The sequence below is a fragment of the Dipodomys merriami genome, unplaced genomic scaffold, assembly GCF_024711535.1.
Source record: "Dipodomys merriami isolate MVZ:Mamm:240054 unplaced genomic scaffold, mDipMer1.0.p SCAF_4, whole genome shotgun sequence".
In the NCBI taxonomy this organism is placed as follows: Eukaryota; Metazoa; Chordata; class Mammalia; order Rodentia; family Heteromyidae; genus Dipodomys; species Dipodomys merriami.
The window spans coordinates 57,973,045-57,989,181 of NW_027205603.1; the positions used below are offsets into that span (position 1 = coordinate 57,973,045).

At 38.0% G+C, this 16,137-nt stretch overlaps 1 pseudogene; it reads left to right on the plus strand.

Moving 5' to 3' along the window:
- Nucleotides 1-402: 402 nt before the first annotated feature.
- LOC138806286 (U6 snRNA-associated Sm-like protein LSm3 pseudogene) lies at nt 403-706 on the plus strand (annotated as a pseudogene).
- The last annotated feature ends 15,431 nt before the right edge of the window (nt 707-16,137 follow it).

Consider the following 16,137-nt stretch of genomic DNA (forward strand, 5'->3'; position numbering starts at 1 on the left):
TCACAGAAGCAGAGAGAGAAATGGAGGCTCCCAATCACCAGAGGAAAAGGGGGAATGGCATACAGCAGGCAAGGCAAGGGACCCAGAGTTTCAGTGGTAGAAAAGGACTAAGTCTTGTAGATCTACTAACAACACAATGTCTACAGTTTCTAATACTCTATTATGTACTCAGAATTTTCCTGAGACAGTAGGTCATATAAAAAATGCTAGTGTAATAACATTAATAGCAATAAATTAAAAGGCAGGGTAAAGTTCCATACATGATTGACAGGGTTATGGTATTAATCATGGTGATGGTCTGAGTTGTACACTTATCACTAAACTCAATAGATATAGTAAATAACATACAATAGATACTTATAGCTTTTGGTGTGTTAAAACCACAAACAGGCAGGGTTTGAAACATGACGGACGACGTGGATCAGCAACAAACTACCAATACCATAGAGGAGCCCCTAGATCTCATCAGGCTCAGCCTGGATGAGCGTATTTATGTGAAGATGAGAAATGACCAAGAGGCAGATTACATGCTTATGACCAACATTTAAATATGATACTGGAAGATGTGGAAAAAACTGTGACCACCATAGAAATTGATGAGGAGACGTATGAAGAGATATACAAATCAACAAAACGGAATATTCCAATGCTCTTCATCCAGGGAGATAGCATTGTGTTGGTTGCACCTCCTCTGATAGTTGGCTGAAATGAAGAATTTATCGTGTGTAGAAAGTAGGAGACTGTACAATTGCAATTGTACAATGTACAAGACATTCAGAGAGAGAGAGAAGCCTGCTTACTTTTTGATATTAAGACATGATCAAAGACTCTTCCGTCCCAAGATGAGTTGAACTGCAAGTGACTTACAATTTCTTCAGCTGAATTCTTATTTTTCTCTATTTGGTCTAATAAACATGATCACCAAGCTGCTGGAAAAAAAACCCACAAACAACATTTTTACACAGAAGTATTGTTATCGTAGTGAGATTTGATTAACATAAAATAAGATTTTTCTACTTTAAAATTATACCTAGGAGGATAGGTAAATTCCTCATGGAGACCAAGAGTAGAATAGAAGTATAGCCAGGATTGAAGTGAATGGGAAATAGAAAAACTAACACTTGTCCTTGTTTTGGCATTGGCTTCCTTGTAGCCCTTCCCTTGCTCCTTGCCCCTTTCTCCCCTACCCCTCCCTTTCCCTTCCCCTTCATTCCTTGCACCTCTTCACACCTCCATCTTGTGCAGGCAGGCAGTATGCTCTTCCCCCAATAAATTCTTTTCTGCCTGAACCATGTGTCAGTCTCCTTTAGGCTAAACCTTACATAATGGTGCCAAAACCTGGGAGAGTATCAGGAGTTGATGGACTCCTCTTCTTTCTTTCTGAGGGTCAGTTCGCTGTCTGCCTGCCCCCCCCAGGCTTTCTTGAACCCAAACTGCTAAAAGCTGGGGTAACCTCATCTTGGACTTCTTGACTTCTTGTCTTTACCATTGTTAGCCATGCATCCACTACACCATCTACTGTCTGTGCTTGTTGAATGACTCCCAATTCCCATCTACTTTCTACACCCTCATGGACACCATAAACCCTCTCTTGCTCATCCTTCTCTCTCTGTCTCCTGTCTCATAAGCCTCCCAGCCAACTAGAAAATTTCCTTGTCTTGTAGTTCAATCCTCACTATCTCCTCTCTCACTCTCTCTCTCTCTCTCTCTCTCTCTCTCTCTCTCTCTCTCTCTCTCTCTCTCTCTCTCTCTCTCTCTCTCTCTCTCTCTCTCTCTCTCTCTCTCTCTCTCTCTGCTTGTGCCCTTGAGAGTGATGCAGACTGGGTCCCTGGGAGCCCCCCCTCTAGGTTCTCTCTTAAGTTTAGTTATCCTGGCTTAAATTCTCTTAGCTAAAACTATCTGACTTTCTCTGTTTCTCCTAGAGATCACCCTCACTGTTACTGTGTGCCCTGCCTTTCTAGCTGTCTGCTGCTTGTCTGCTTGCTTGCTTACTTAATAAAGCTCCACCAGCTTTTCTTACCATCCTGACTTGGTTTTGCCATCTTGGTTTTCCTGATACCCCCACACTTCTAACAAGCATTCAAAGGTCAATTTGTATGCTAACCAGAAATCTGCCATGTTGGCCACTTGGTACAGTTTTCATGCGACCCCTACCCACCTAGCAAGTGTCTAAAGATCAATTTGTATGCTAATGTGTCTCTTTGACAAATTATTTGAATGGTTTTCTTTTAACTGGCACCACACGCCAAAGGGGGAAAATGAGCAATTTTATAAGATAGAGCCTATGAGTAAAGTTGGCATGTAATTAATTTGTCTCTGATTTAAATAAAGTCAACATTAATACACTGATGTGAAATCAGCATCTCATTCTTTATGTCCATCTATGAAAGTAATTGTGCACTGTTTGTCAAGTTTTTAATATGTGTTTCCCAAGTATGTAAGCTACCACCTAGATACAGAGCTGACAATGGTTTCAATCTTAAGTAGTATCATAAACAGCTATATCCAGTTAATAGTTGCTGTTTAAAACCTATCATCATGTCTACTGTGTTTTGTCATTACAAATGTTACCCTTTGTAGCATTTACCCAGACCCACAAAGAGATAAATGACTTTGGAAAGTATTTCCAAAGTTAGGAAAAGTTAGGAAAGTATTTCCTAACAACTTACAGGTAAGCTCTGCTTACTATTTTTATTGAGCTCCTTGTTGCTTCAATTGGGAATAAAAGGGTTTTATGGTAAAGGCTCACTTAATCTGAGGTTTGCAGTTTGAAGCCAGCCTGGGCAGAAAAGTCTTTCTGAGACGCTTAACACCAATTAAATACTCAAAGACCAGAAATGGAGCTGTGGCTCAAGTTGTAGAGCAATAGCCTTGACAAAATAGCTCAGGGACTGTGCCCGGGCCAATGTGCAAAAATGTCAACTGGGACAAGCAAGCCAGCAATGAACACCTAGACCCCTGGGACAAAGCTAATCCTGGAGATGAGAGATCATGGAGAGGAGTAAGATGGGATGTTGTCACATCCTAAATGAAATCACTCTGTGCCTACCCTTTCAAAACTAACCAAAGCCTGAAGATCAAAAGAAAGGAGTTAATAAGCATGCATATCTAATGTTCACACCTGTCTTCTAAATAGAAAAGAATTTAAAGTGTGTCTTAAACTCAGGACAGTTCATCTTGGCAGTTTCCTGGATCTCCCATAAATAGTCTACAATCCAGACATCTACCAAGGCCTCTTGATGGGCCCTTGTCACTCTAATCCAGCCCCAGCTTCTGACTACTTCTTCCTAACCAAGTTACCATGCTCTCCCCTTCCCAGTGGCCAGATGTCACAGTAGCTTGAGACATTTTCCACCAACTACAGGACCACCTGGAATGCAGGAGATAGGAACTAGCCAAGTCATCCAATTTTAATTTTCTGCCCTGAACCCATCCTTTTGCTATTTGTGTGTCCTCTAATACTTTTTCTTATTACTCAGCTCCTGCCTTGTAAGATTTCTTTCAGATTTCACTCAAAAACATACACACATGTTCACCACCAAAGAGCAGTCATTGCTGTCTTCTCCCTGACTGGACCATAATTCTGCCTTCTACCCCTAATGTTGATGTCTCTTGTCAGGAGGAAGTAGACAAAGAGGACTAGCACTCCTTTATAATTATCAAAAAGCTGGAATGTTAGGTCTGCCTGAGAAAAATGCCCCCTTCTCCATTGTTCTTCCTCAGTGTACATGTGACCCCTTCCTCAGAATCCCCCGTGTCCCCCGCAAGCATTCATAACGCAGGTAACCAGAGCATCTGAGGGCAACGGGAGGTCCAAGGCTGAGGTCTTTGCTATGGCCACACCTCTTTCCTGCTCTCTCCCTATATGTCAGTCTCCATCATTAGTTTCCCCCTTGTTTTGCCCCTGTCCCCCTTTCCCTTTGCTCCTTTCCCATCTTCCCTTCTCTTTTCCTTCCCCTGCATTGTTGTACTCATTGCATACTGCAAGTAGGCAGTATGTCCTACCCCCAATAAACTTTTCTACCTGCAAAAGAAACTCTAACATTTGTAAATCTCTTTCATCTTCTTTTCTTTTAGTTATGAAGCTAATCAGTGATTTTTATGTAAAAGAGTAATAAACTTTTAGTGTCCTAATTTTTTAAAAAAATTATATTTATATATGCTACTAACAGTACATATAATTTTATACTAATATACATTAATATTATGTAGTGTTAGACTACTAATAATGACACTTCTGGCTAATTTAGAGACAGTTGTGGCCAAAACCCTTTGCATTTACTATATTATGATGAATCTTTGAGATAGATCTATTTATCCAATGTTAGAGATGAGAAAAGTAAGGTTCAGGATGGCTAAGTAATTTTCATTCAACCTACACAAGAGCAGGAAAGTTATTGGTGCTTAGAATTACTTTTATTTACACTAATTCTCCAGCCGTACTGTCACATTCTCCTGCAATCTGATCTCACTCTTGCCTACCCAGTGCGACTTGCTGCTAAACCATGCTTGTAAAGATCTTGAAGAGACAGGTCACTATCTCACTGTTCATAGATGTCTCCTATGCATTCCAGGCTTTGTTCTCTTTGAGCTCAGCCTGTTCTCTACTGAGAACAGTACAAATATACAAATGAACCCTATCTTAATACACCCACTGAACATTTCCTGTCTCTCGCTAGCACTCACAGACTCATTCCATGATGTTGTGCTCTCCCTTCTACCTGAAACAAGCTGGCTGTCTGTTTTCTGTGATATCATTAACTTGTTTTCCTTTACAACTATTTTTGACTCATTTCATCTTGGGTGTGTCATCTATTACTTTTATCTTGTTTTCTCCAAACTTTACATATTTCTATTTCTCTTATTCTTTCTAGACCCCTGAGATCATTTCATCATTCTTCTTTCTTCAGATGTCAGCTTCATACTCCTGATTTCCAAATCTTCAGCTGAATTCCTTCATGTTCACATATCCAGTTCTCTATGTAATAGTTCTGCTTGGTAGTTTCCTAAGCACCACAAATGTAGCAGATTGGAATAAATCTGAGAGGTTCCCCTCAATAAATTTCCTCTTCCTCATTTCTATGACTGTATTTAGAGCTACCTAAAATTTTCCTTAATAAAAATGTGTTGTTATACAAGATACAGGACACCAGAATCAGATACAGTGAAAACAGGGGTTATACTGTGGGGAAGAACATACAAAAGAGACAAAAGAATCACATAGTGCATTATAAGTTCATTAAAAAACAATAGCAAGCAAGAAAAAAAAAAGTTTGTGTCCCTGTCTTGGGGTTCATTTCACTTAACATCATCTTATATGATTTGGGGAGGGGAAGAGATACAACAAAATGCTTAAATAAGGATACAGGTTGACCCATTTTAACAATGAGATGCACAAGACACTATGTTGAAAATGAACTTTACAATTTCAGGGGTAGGGGAGGGAGAAGTTGGGGAGGTGGGGAGGAAAGGGAGGGTAGGGGAAAAACAAAGGAGGAGGTAACAATGATCAATAGGAAATGTACTCATTACCTTACTCATGTAATTGTAACTCCTCTGTACAGTATTTTTACAATAAAAATATATGAAAACATGTGTTGTTAGAGCCAATTTCTCTCTTTCCTACTTAAGTTGTTCTAGCAAGAACAAACTAGCCCCCAAATTCATTCTTTTGTTCTCTACCTCCATAGATCACAAATAGTTCCTCTCTGGTTCTTCTGCAATATCTAGTACTGTATGTAGGATTGTGAAGGACCCAAAGAAGTTCCTCAGGAATCATTCATTGGATAAACAAGTGGATAACTAAAGTAGTAAAAATTGCTCAGGCAGTGAAAATAGGGCACAACTGTACTATTTATTACAAGTGAATCCTTTCATGTAGTGGGTGTCTATGTGAACAATGATATCAGACCCCTGAGCTTATTTTGCCTCTTGGATCCTCCAGAGTACTTGCAGAACACATACACATTAACTAGTTACTTAATTAAAATGCAGACAACAGTTTTTAGAAACTTTGACTTTAGATGCCTCCTTGAACTACTGGTATGCAGTTCTAAAGTTGTGTTATCTACTTACACAAAACAGTTAAAACTTCTTAGTGTTTTATAAGTAAATTGAATGCCTTTCCTTTATCTTAAAGCAGGTATCTCAACATACCTGTACCATAGATTCTTGCCAAAGTTTGCTACTTTAAATTGTTACTACTTTAACTTATTTTTCCCACACTTGTCCACAAAAAGCACTGCCTGGAAGAAAGACCAAGTCTGTCTCTACCTCCTTTACTGCTTCCCAGAAATGAGGCAGAGAACCTGATACCTAGTAGGTCCTAGGCAGTGCTCAAGCACTGTTAAGTGAATGAATGAGGGGGAGGGAAGGAATAGTAGAAGAAAAACAAAAGGAGGTATTAATGCTCGACAAGAAATGTACTCATTACCTTACTCATGTAACTGTAACCTCTTTGTACAGCATTTTTACAATAAAATAAAATTAAAACAAATTTAAAACTAAAATAAACAAATGGATGTTTGCTGTTTACTTTTTTAAGTACTTTTTAAAAAAGTATGCAATGGGAAATCAGTCTGAATGATATACATTTTGTTTCACTAGTCTAAAGTTTGATATTTCTACAGAGACCATATCCACAACTTTTACTCCTAAGTCAGGCCATCAAACAATTTGAACCCTAAAAATACATTGTTTTTATGACCCCATATAAATATTTTTAATGAATTGTGTTTAAATGCTATTTCCAGTGTATATAGTATACCTGACAAGATTATTTATTGACATTTATTTGAACTGAATATCTAATTTATGACTTGATGGGATTTGCTCTCTCCTCCCTTAGAAGAAATATGTTGTTCTTTTTCATTTATAATCTTACTTTGGGTGTACATTGAAATATACAGCATTGTGAAAACATAATTCAATACATGTTAGTTGATATTAAAAACATATTCTAAATTTTTAGTCTAGAATTCTGAGCTACATTTATAACCAAGTTTCAAAGATATGACCTCCTACTTCTATAAATTTAAAGCTGATATATGCAAGGTTATTTCAGAAGGTATGTGAACTCATGCATAAATTGGTACATCTTCCTGAATAAATTTATTCACTAGTAAGTAATTTAAAATACCATTTTAATATTAAAACTAGCACATATATCTTATATAGTAGAAAGTGAAATTCACATGAATTTTTAAGATGAAACACAGAGGCTTCAAAGAAATTCTGTGCCTAGAGAAAGAAGCTCTGAGCTTCCTTTGGGGACCCCCAGTAAAACACATTCTCCTTCTCTGAAGTCAGGAAATCTTTGGTAGAAAAGTTTGAGATGCACTGAACCAGTTTTGAAAAAAATAAAAAGAAGTTACCTCAGAACTAAAAGGGGTCCAGCTGAGGTGACAGAATTAAAGGAGGGCTTTACAAAAAGGAAAAGCTCAGTATTCTTCAAGGAAGTAGGAGTGAAGAAGAGCCTAAGCGAAGATGAGAGACGCAAGAGCACACAGGAAATCACAAGGAATCCCTAGAGCCCTTCCAGTAGCAAAGAAAGTGAAATCTCCGAAGACAAAATAGAACTCATTACGGAAAGAGTTCATCCTCTTCAGATTTGAATCTTGAATCTCCAGGGCCCCGAGAAGGAAGTCCTAACTGTCTCAAGTGTGAGATGGGAGGGGTAACACACTAAATACAAATCCTACACCTGGATCTTGACAGGTTCCCCTGGGTAGGAACTTTAAGAAGAGAAACTGTGCTGGACTCAGAGCTACACAGCTCAGATCTCTTGTCTTGGAACACTGCTATCTGGATGTCAAGAGGCCCTAAACAGATCTTCCACTTTCCAGCTGTCTTGGCAAGAAGCAGCTGCATCACCCAAAGTCTCACACCCTTTCAGGGTGGCCATGTCCAACGGGAGATAACACTGACATTTTGGCAGAATAAGATGATGGGTGGCATCCTCGAGACTAGAGTTAGCAGAGGCTTTTCTAGGCCTTCACACAGTTTCAAGTTCAACTTTTGCCCCGTCCAGTTTTTCCTGCCTTTTGCAGATGTTTGTCTGTGGTAAACTCAGCACTGGGGTAGCCCCACATCTTGGCAGGGCCACTGGCCATATGTGGTATTGACTTAGACATTTACAAAGACATGCATCGAATGAAAGTCCTGTGTGTGCGACACACACCTTCTGGCAAATTGTTTGGAATTCTAAGTTTTAAGGTTATTTTTGTAGGCTAGCAAAAGGTAACCCCAAAACTGAGTTCAAATTAAAGATAGCCTTGAAACTTAGTGTGACAGGAAAAGGCCAGACATGTCAAACTGTTTTCCTCAACAAAGATTCCAGGTTTGGATTCCATGTTTATTATATTGTGAGAGAAAACTTTAATTACTAATTTTCAGACCTATACTTCCAATTTTACCTACTGCTTGATTCAGTCTTCTTACAGATGGGAATTCAGAATTCCCCCAACAGATAATCTTCTTCTTGATCTAGTTGTCAAGGATTGATGCAGGCCTGAGCAATGAAGTGTGGGGCTTTGGGAGGTCAGGCATGGCAGGTAGCAGGAGAAGACAAGGTGGACACATGGATAGACAACAGTTGAAGGGTTGATGATTCCTCTGACCTTAAATGACCCAAAGTAGCAGTCGTGCAGTATTTTGAGCAAGAGCAGATGGTCTGTGTAGATAGGAGTAGAAACAGATGGTATCTCGCTGTCAGATTTTTCTCTCTTGAGACCTGGTGCCTGTCGATGTATTCTTTATACTGCTCTTTGGCATGCCAGAGGGAGTTTTAAAGAACTCCTTGAATAGCCAGTGGCTCTCTCAGGATCTTGCTGGCTTTCTGCTAGAGTGGTATGAGGTGGTTTGGGGAAGGGATATGTGGAAAAGTCATGGTAACAAGGTGAGGATGAATTCCAGTGGAAGAAGTAGAGTAAGAAATAAGCAAATTCCCAGATGGTGAATTAGATAAACCCAACATTGTGTGCTGTACAATGGTGGCGTGATCAGAGAAAAATGGTGAAGCTAGTGATCCATTCCTAGCAATTTTACTTTGCCTGATGTCTTAGTTCTTCACTTGGAAAGTTAGCAAAGGAGTGTACATATGGTCACAATACTTTATCTACATGTGTGAGATGGAATTCTGATGCCAGTTGAGATTGGTTTGGGAAGGGGAAAGAGAAGTGCGGAGAGTGACAGAGGAGGCGAGACAGATAGAGGTACATCACATGCATATATGCATGATGGACATTTCAGAATATAAGCCTCCTGCGCAATTTATTGATGCAGAGAAAAATTCTGGAAAAAAGAAAAATGGATGAATAGCACCTATTCTTACAGTTTTGTGGGAATCAAGAGAGTTAATATGTAGAAAAATACTGGCTTCAAGTATTCTATAAATGTAAATTGGTGCTATTGATTTGTTCCATGTGGCTATTGGTTTGAAAGCAGAGTCTGAAGCAGAAGTAGATGACTCAGCTGTTGGTATCTAGAACTGGATCCTAACCCAGTTTGTATATGTGGTTGCTGAACTGTATGAATTCTGGATGCATCTTGATTTGTAGAAGATAGGGGTTTGTTGATAGAATACGAGATGCGGATAAATTGTGCCTGGTGTGGGCAGTCATTATGGCCATAATGGATCCTGATTATAGCAAAGATGGGCTATCATGTTACAGTTCCATGAGCATTTGGAGATTGAGACTGCATAGAGAAGTTCCTCAAGCCTCTTGAGTGTGTTCTTAGCCTGAACATTTGTCACAGATGCCGGTATAGTAAAGAGTGTCAGGAACAATTTCAGACATCAGATGAAAGCCCCGAATGCTGGTTTTCTGCACAGGGAAGAACTGGTTATGTCAGCAAGAGATTGCGATCTACCACCTCTCCACCCTCTCTACCTTTGCCTATCACATTCCAGGCTGTGGACACCCACATCATACTACAGACACTTGAAGACTGCATAGTTGTCAAGGAGAGAAACTTCTTGAGGAAAAATGGTTACTTTCATCCTATGATGTTTTGGTGTATGTGGCAAAAGGCTTGGTAATTGGTTATGTTTGCTCAGTTCCTTTATTCATTCATTTATCTACTTCCAGTGATGAAACAGTAACAAAGTGTGTTTTTTTAAAGGAAAAACTTGACAGAATAGTAAAGGAAACCAGTGGATAAACTCGGTTTCAGAATGCATACATTTTTTGACTACTATATTTGGGTGGGATAGAAACTTAGTCAAAATAATGTTTTACAAAGTTTAATAACATTTATGATTATTGGCTTAAATAATCATCAACCAGTGGGATTTTTAAATTCTACCTTTAATTCTGCCTTTGTCAATACTGATTTTAAAAAAGCAGGAAGACAGAGTGTAGGTTCTGAATACTTTCTTGTTGGCACTTAAGGATAGCCAGAATTTCACAGTACTGTAAGCAAAAAGAAAAAAAAAACAACAACTGTTTATTGACCATGAGAATCACCAGGTCTTTCCCTTGGATATTCTGATTTAAGGCTTTATAAATATACTTAACCAAGTGATTCATGGCTCTATGATTAAGAGAATTAAGGAAAGCTTTGGTATATAGGTTTTACAATTTTATACAACCAGAAAATATTATTTCTAAGGTGACACTTAGCTTTTCTTGATATAGAGACATATAAAAAATTTCCACTGATCCTCAGAAGAGAAAATCTATGACATTTGAGAATAATATTCTCAAAACATCCTTTTAAAAGAAATGATAAGTGTCAGATAGTGACATCTGATTTTTCTCTTAGTGCAAGACAAGTTTATAACACCCTAGTAAGTTTTCTTTCTAATTGTTCTCTAGTATAATGTCCTAATGCAATGTGATTTAAATTCACAGCTTCTGGATATCAAATGTGCACATATTTTTAGGTAAAGTATTTTATTGATTATAAAAAGCAATACAGTCACAATGTCGAAATGGAGATTCCTTTGAAAGAGAATTGAGATAAGTTGGGGAGTGGTTAAGTTTTTCTCCACTGTAAATAATAGAATCTGCATCAAAAGCAGAATGGGACATTATTATGAGAATATCAACAACTTATAGAGTCAACATGATCATTAAAAAAATAGTTGGGAACTAAGATTGTTCCAGATTGCTCAGGAAGAAAGAAATCTGAAATTACTTGTACCTGAAGTACAAGTAGCTAGGAGCAATGCAAAGGCATCGCTGCAAACGTAAATCTAAGTAAGACTGATGTGTGGCTGAGGGTCTTAATTTCTGTCAAGCTTCTAGGTGATTGTGATGCTGCCAATCCATAGACCATGCGTAGCCACATGATACAGACCCTACACCAGACCAAGACACATTAAGGGAATACCTGAAGAAATTAGTAACTTTTTTCCTTAGAAAAAAAGTTTTGTTTTTTTTTTCTCTATAATCTGGAAGATAAAAACTGGACCATTGACCACTGGACATTTTTATATTTGACTATTATAATTGTATTTGGAAAATGTACAAGTCAACTATCACAAATTGCTTTCCCCAGCCAAATAGAGATCTCAATCATTTGTGCATAAAATATCTAATTTTAAGCAATGTTACTTTCTGCTGGACCCTCTGGGAGATATTATTTGTAAATTGAACACTTAATTAATGATATGGGATGGCCTAGAGTGTAGAAGTGTTTGACATAAGCTGATTAAGAATAAAAGGAAGCCAGGCGCTGGTGGCTCACGCCTGTAATCCTAGCTACTCAGGAGGCTGAGATCTGAGGATCACGGTTCAAAGCCAGCCCGGGCAGGAGAGAATGTGAGACTCCTATCTCCAATAAACCACCAGAAAACCGGAAGTGGCGCTGTAGCTCAGGTGGTAGAGCGCTTGCCTTGAGCTGAAGAGCTGAGGGACAGCGCCCAGGCCCAGAGTTCAAGCCCCATGACCGACCAAAAAAAAAAAAAAAAAAAAAAAGAATAAAAGGAAGTCTGCCCTAAATGATGATTTAGGTCTTAGAATACCTTAGCTCAAGTCATTCATTGTGATAGTTACTAGATAGTAGTGACTCATTGGTTGAAGCTACTCCTAGTTCATGACAAGTAAATTATGTTATTGGCTCAGAAAAAAAATGGATTCAGTTCTTCAAGAGTAGCTTCAAATCATTAAGATACAAAATTTTTAAAAATATATTTGACTATGATTCTCTTTTCACTTACTTGCTACATGATATATAAAGATACCATCTTCACCAACCCTGCTATTCTGTACAGATCTATAATGCAGTCCTCCACATGAAGAATGGTGATTTATATTGACATACAAATAAAATTATAATTCTTGTCAATAGAAAAGTAACTTATTTTAATATTTTTTCTATAAGTGTCTTGATAAAAGGATGCATTTTTTAAAGATCACAGTGGAATATTTAATGTTTTCCATGTAGAATACAAGACTCTAAAGGCAACTTTAGCAGAGAACTGGTAGCTTGTACTTGTAATCCTAGCTAAGTGAGAGGCAGAGATCAGGAAGGTTGTAGTTCAAGGCCAGCCTTGGCAAAAAGTTCATGAAACCTCCAACTTGATCAATAGCTGATCACAGTGAAGCGTATCTCTCATCCCAACTACATGGGGTGATGATATTGGGAGGTTGTTGTTCTAAGTCAGGTTGGACAAAAGAAAAAGAATTCACAAGAACTCATTTCAACAGAAAAGTCTGGGCATAGTGGCACATATCTCTCATCCATACAGGAAGCAGAAATAGGAGAATCATATAGGAAAAGGATAGACTCTTGAAACCTAAGATGGATGACTTATAAATTCGTAAAAGTCCTGGGTGAGAAGAAATAGCTATTTACTCCCTTGTTAAGGGATACCCTGCAAAGACCTCAGTAAACACAAATGCCTCACAAGCTGATGCTTATCTTGCTCATGATTCATATTCACTACCACTCATCACCTCCAGGTTGATAAGCATGGTCTCCTCAAAGTTCACAAAGGAAAACAAAAATCAATCTTGGTTTCATGAGAAAATAATTTACACACTGAAGGGACTGGATGATGAGTCAATATGTACTAGTAGGAATCTGGGGTCTACATATGGCATGGATCTGAAGATGCCTGGATTGAGGAATATCATATAGAACCATACAGGGAATAACATATTGACATGTGAGCACTCACACATTATGTAGAATTGAGTATTCTGCAGTCCTGCCATAAATGTTAGAGAGAATCCTGATTTCCTGCTGGATTGCATCAACATTAAATTATTGTTGATTAATGGTTAGGAAAATAGAGGTAATCAGAATGACAACAGATCACCCTAAAAATAGTAGAAAAGCTTAGGAAGGTGAAAATGTTCAAAGTGGATCAGAAAGAGAGAACTTTTACCACAGATTGCATTGCAAGCTGGCAGAGAAAATTATAAGACATGAAACAAATCTGATGAGGACAGGTTAGCTTTGCTATAACTTAAGTTATTTTGGAAGTATGTTGACCTGGGACCCTTTTAATTTAATAAAGACAAATAAAGGAATAACTCAAGATGGACAGTGTTTCTATTCTCCTTGACAATCCCCAAGAACTCACAAGGAGGTGGTATCCAAGTACAACGTAATGAAAGAAGAGTGGAGAATTTAGTTTTAGAGGGCTGGATAAGAAGGATTACTGGTAATGAGAGAAATACAAGGAATTGGATAGTTGTCACACAACCTGCTTAGTTTGTTCAACCTCAAAGCAAGAAAGAACAGCATGTTATACAGAAAAACTTATAAGATGCTAAAAAGGTGTCTCAATAACTGAGTTACTTAACTGTGTTATTTAAGATGATATTAAGTGATTTTTTTTTTGTAACTAAGATAAAGTTCAAGTGGTAGCAAGTCCGAGGCCTAGAATCCAATATTCAGTACTAAGAAAACAAAACAAAAACAAAGGTAGCGGGTAAGAATGTTGAAAGAGGTTACATTGATCAAGGTAACCTGTATTCATAACCTGCTTAGGTGAATGGAAACTCCTTTATACAACTACTTAAAGACAACAAAAGTTTTTTTAAATGAAGAATTGTATTCACAACAGAAACTCCATCCAGGCACTAATGTGGTGATTACATTCTTGATCCTAAAGTGTCTTTATTTTGTTTTTTTTTTTCCTTCCTCACATAATTAAAAGTCAAAAACAAACCTATATTAAAATACCAGCCACTAGGAAATGTTGCTTTTAGACAAACAAAAAAGTAACTTCTTGAAATCTGTGCAGAAGATGAAACAAGTTTAAATTTTAATATAAGAATACAGTTACCCCCCTCACAGCCCTGAAGTTGAATCTATTGTAAAGTCATATTTTATTATTTTATTATTGCATGCAATTCAATTTTTTATTATCTGAAAGTAGTTGTACAAAGGGGCTATAATATTTTTGAACCATCAAGAAGTTTGCAGAATAGAGAAACTGTGGAAAAGCAGTTGGCACAAGTTGAAATTAAGCGTGTTTCATTACTAATTCAATGAATTCATAAAATGCAAGAATAATTTTACTCTTGTTTTAATTTGAATTCAAAAAAAGTTTTCAGATATGTTTGATTAATTAATTATCTGTCTCCAGTCTCACCATGGCTGAAAAGAAGAAAAAGAAGAGGCTAATTCCCCGCGGGACAGTTGAGAATCACAGCTTGTCCTACAGAATGTGAAGCTTTCAAAAAGCCCTCTCTGTATTCTCAAAGATTTCCATCATGCCTAAGGAAAAATCATTGTATCACCAGAAGTTACTATTAAAATGCAAATGCACCCATGCACTTCAAAAATGAAAAGACATACTGAGTTTTAAGTACATACTTCAGCATGGGAAAAAAGCTAGATAACTTCACATTTTATCATGAAGAGAAGCTCCATTTTAGCCAACTCCTCTACATCTTGTGGTATAACAGCGCACTGTGAGCTATTGGATACCACAGCCACTGCACTAAGAAATTTGTCATTGATAGTATGTCCAGGTCATCATTTCTCTAGCTTAAAAAATGCTGGACATTTGAGTGCACAGAGAAGACTCCAGGTGCCCCCACTACCCCGCCCATCCATGCCTATTATGACCGCTTTCCTGGCTTCATTCACACAGTAGAGGTAAGTAGGAGAAGTTCCCTGAATACAAGTAATTAGATGTATGATTTTTCTTTTCACATGTTTCAGCAGGGAGCAATTGTGTTGCCAGTAAGAAGCAATGGTGCTTAAAATCAATTATGAGGACAAAAAGCCTTCCAGCTGGCTGAGATGTCCAGAAAAGTTGTTCCTTCGTGAACTTAGCTTGTGTCAAGCAAAAACTCAGCCAGAGAGCAAGTACAGGCCATTAGCACTAGTGATGTGTATTGCCTGAGGATCCAAGTCTTCTGTGGCAGCAGTTAGTCAGCATGGGCACATGTGCTCTTGGAGTGTGGCTGTGTGTGTGTACATCTGTGTGTTCATGACTGAAAGAGAGAGAGGACAGAGGAGAAAGAGAAATATAGAGAGAAATAGAGACAGATACAGAGAGAAGAAAAAGAAGGAGGAAATATTACACACCATGTCAGCTTTGCCAAAGTTTGGGTGTCATTTCCAATGACATAGAATTCATAGAGAGAAAAAAATCTTCTATGAAGTCTTTGCAGACTCTTTCACTCATCAGACAGTTCTCCTACCCATCTTCTCAGGGTCTGTAGAGCTGCTTTATCATATTTCTCTCTCTCCTTCTCATTCCACTTGAAAATGAATTCTCTTCACTTAGGCTAAACCAACAACACAAATTGTCAGATTGTTGTAAAATGATGGATGAAGATTAACTTCTTAGTTCCCATGTTGGAACTAAGAACTCTATCTATCTATCTATCTATCTATCTATCTATCTATCTATCTATCTATCTATCTATCTATCTATCTATCTATCTATCTATCTATCTATCTATCTGTCTATCTGTCTATCTGTCTATCTGTCTGTCTGTCTGTCTGTCTGTCTGTCTGTCTGTCTGTCTGTCTGTCTATCTATCTATCTCCATTAATGTGTATATATGGGTATATAGTATGTCTAAATATATACTGCATATATTGGAATTGAGGAATATATAGAAAGAGACAGAGAGAGAGACAGAAAGACACACACAGAGAGAGAGAGAGAGAGAGAGAGAGAGAGAGAGAGAGAGAGAGAGAGAGAGAGAGAGAGAGAGAGAG